General features: G+C 36.7%; 1 pseudogene; it reads left to right on the top strand.

Annotated features, from left to right (window-relative positions):
• The first annotated feature begins 438 nt into the window (after positions 1-438).
• Positions 439-3,625, top strand: LOC126704083 (cytochrome P450 CYP736A12-like; annotated as a pseudogene).
• The last annotated feature ends 235 nt before the right edge of the window (positions 3,626-3,860 follow it).

Raw genomic sequence — 3,860 nt, 5'->3', positions numbered from 1 at the left:
AAAAACATCCGAGGAGGAAATTGTGATCATATAAATAAAAACTATTATCCGAGAAGGTGAAATGTTAAGGCAGAATTAAAAAAAAAAAAAAAAAATATATATATATATATATATATATATATAAGAAGACTAAAATCCTTGCTAAGGGACCTAATCCTAGGGTACCCCACCTGGTTTTCTTACCCGAACTGAGCAGTGAAGATCGTTGTGCCACTCCCCGGAGATGACCAGATAATCATCCTTTAAGCCCTTATTGGACTTAGGAAGGCAGGATATCAATCTAACGACATCGGACTGGGACTTGAGGTAATATCCTGCACTGGCAAGGGAATGACACTCGTACATGTGAACGATGTCATGCCATGTGAGCCCTAAGTTCATCTAATTGTTCAAGGCATCTACACTCCCTAGGACTCTAAACAGGTTGGGAGAGCACTGATGGGGACACAACCTATGATTGAGCAGGTAATCTCTGGTTATCCTACTCATGGGAAGTGTCATTCCTCCTTTTATAAAGGCGATCATTGGAATCACAACTTCACCCTTCTCTCTATCTGTAAGTATTTGGTTTGGTGGACAATATTGTAAGCCCACTCCTTGTGGGATATGGTATTTGGCCCTAAAACCTTCCATATCGGTCGGAGAGTCCATTAAGTGCTTGAATCTACCCATCTAAGCAAACGTAGGTGACACGGAGGAAGTTTTCTAATAAGGAAGAAGGTCGAGGAGTTTGGTCGAGGAGAAAAAGAAAGTTTAAAGAAATAGATACTTACAAAAACAAGTGAGTGGATTAAATCTTGAAATTATAGAAAAATCTTTTAGAATTTTCTTAAGGAAAAGAGTTAGGAAAACTTAGGAGTGTAGAGATTTTAGTGAGTTGGAGTGTTTGAGATCTCTAGAGAACTTGAAAATTCGTAAAATAAGGGGAAAGTGATTTCCTTCAAGGCTTTATATAGAGGGTGAAAATGAGTGGGAGTAATCCAGCTCAAAATTCCAAGAGAGAGAGATCAACCGTTGGATCTGCGCCTCATCGTTAGATCTGGGGAACAAAGCGCCGCCTGGAGCAATTAATGGCGCCTTGTAAGCTTCGAAGTGTCAGTGGCAATTAGGAGCCGCGTAAGACGGCACTCCCACACATGTAAATCAAAGGATCAAGTAGAGTTAACTTTTAAAAATTCAAAACCCCAGTTTTCTACTCTAGTGAGAGGAAAAAACCGGAGTTTTGAAGGGCTATTGTAAGGTTAAGGGCCCAAATCATATATTGGGCCTTCGGCCTTGGCCAAAAGCATGTGTAGTCCGAGGAGAAATGAATGGTTCAAATTCAGGACTTAGTGAGCAAAATACAAATGGAAGAGTGGTCCGAGGAGGAATATCTCCTCAGACATGATAAAAATAGCTCAGATATGTTTTCTGGCAATCAAAGTGTCCTTCCAAGAAGCTCCAAAGATAAGGACGTGCATCATAAGCGTATAAGGATGATGAGAGCTCAGGAATATCTAAGGGAAAGTTGCTACCACCGCATTGAATGTACTGTAGCTACTTTTCTGGCCGCTTTATGTTGAGGAGACCCCTGAATAGTGCTGCTTTGGCTACCACAACTAACAAAAAGCCAGAGAGGGTGTCTAATGGAACAGGCACTCAAGTAAGGGTTTCAATGATCAATAAGTATAGGGTCAGGATGGTCCAACGGGAGATATATAATGGAAGAGACCCTCCATGAGGAATGGATCGGAAAAATAGAGAAAGAATACTGTAGCAATCAAAATTGTACTTGTACTCAACCGTTATTGATCTATATGAAAACTGACCTCCTCAAACAGGGAATTCATTCAGCTTTATGTTCCTTGTTCTTGCTTAATCATCCTCTAAACCCATACTAGCCGTTGTCAATTTATTAGGGTCTAGTTCTTTGATCCACTTTCTACAAATTTATTGTACTGGGCTCACTAGGCCAATATCCCATACATCTTGTGCTTGGGCTGTAAAATGTGTCCTTACAATTGTATATATAGATGAGTGTCAATATTATTATTATTATTATTATTATTTTTTTGTGATTTGTGACATGTCAAAATTTATAGTATTTCTAACATTAGCTTTTATTTATTTATTTATATTTTATAAAAAAATATAATTTTTAATAGTTAATATTTTGAATTTAATTAATATATATATTTATTGTTTAAAATTTGGGGATTGGGAGCTTGGACCTTAGGCGATTGCCTTACTCGACTAATGGTTGAGCTAACCTAGAAGTACAAATGTGACTTTTCATATTTTAGATTAAAGTTCGGTTGACGGGTGCCCTTAGGGCATTTTTTAATGGATTATTTAAAAAAAGTTTTGATATCACTTTCATAGAAAATATAAAAATTTGTGAAAAATCAATTACTCTTTTTATTTTCAATAAAAATTTTAGGTATATTTAATGTGATCATTTGCTTTTTAAATTTTATCTTAGGAGGGAGAGAAGAGATTAGATTTTTGCATATGCTATGACTTTAAAGAAGGTGACTGCTGACTAGCGAGATCGATTGAGGTGACAATCTGATGGCATTTTTATTGAATTTTTTGCCCTACAATTATGGGCGAGTTTATATTGCTACCCTAGAATTATGATTCTACTACGTATTTATTTATTTATAATGAAAAGACAAATTAGCCATTTTTAACTCTCACAAGAGTTTATAAATTATGAGAAATGTTAACAAATTACAAATGCCCAAGGGAATTGATTTAGGAACTATTTCTAGAAATATTTTATGGAAAAATGATAAATCAATTATTTCTGTTATCTTTTTATATTTCTCACAAAAGTCGTGTTAAAACTTTATTAATATGGTTTATTAACAATTGCCCTAAGGGCACTTTTTAACATGATTCATAAATTATAATCTCAAAACACCTCTTCAATCCCCTACCTTTCATCGCAGACTCAATTTCCAAAATGTATCCATTGACATTAGCCATTTTCCTACTACTATCCATTGGACATTCATACAAATCCTATCACGGCCAAAGGACCACAAAAATGAGCCTGAACTCCCACCTGGTCCTCGTGCCTTACCAATTATAGGTAACCTTCACATGCTAGGTGTCTCCCACACCGTGCCCTTCAAAACTTAGCGAAAAAATATGGGCCCATCATGTCATTGCGGCTTGGTCATGTACCAACTATTGTGATCTCACCTCCTCAAGCTGCTGAGCTATTTTAAAGACCCATGACACCATTTTTGCTAGCCGACCTAAACTCCAAGCCTCTGAGTACATGTCTTATAGTACCAAGGGCACGACTTTCACTGAGTATGGTCCATATTGGGGCGACGTTAGGAAACCATGTACGTTGCAACTTCTTAGTGCTTCAAAAATAGTCATTTGCACCTATGAGGAAAGAGGAGCTAGGATCATTGGTGCAGTCACTTAAAAAAGCCGCGGCAGCGCATGAGGTTGTGGACCATAGTGGGAAAGTTTGCGAACTTATTGAGAAAACCACATGTAGAATGATATTTGGGCAAAGTAAAGATAATAGATTCCACTTGAAGGTGCTTATTGAGGAGGCCCTGACCTTGTCGGGGGATTTCTAAATCTAGCTGATTATGTTCCTTACCTTGGGGCGCGCACTTGATCTACAGGTATTCAAGTTTCTATCTATTCAACTTTATCAGTCTTTTTCTCAAAAAAAAAAAAAAAAAAAAAAAAAAACTATATCAGAGTCTTAAATCTTTATGATTAGTTGAAGTGACCATGGCCAAAACCAATCCAATTGGTCTATTCTTTTTTGGGATAAAACCTGTCTATTATTAATAGTATATTTTTTTTTAACTTATTTAGAAATATTAGATATGTTAGTCCCCACACCT

This window comes from Quercus robur, chromosome 10 (genome assembly GCF_932294415.1).
Source record: "Quercus robur chromosome 10, dhQueRobu3.1, whole genome shotgun sequence".
In the NCBI taxonomy this organism is placed as follows: Eukaryota; Viridiplantae; Streptophyta; class Magnoliopsida; order Fagales; family Fagaceae; genus Quercus; species Quercus robur.
The sequence above is the reverse complement of the archived record's forward strand: the minus strand, read 5'-3'. Positions and strand labels throughout refer to the sequence as shown.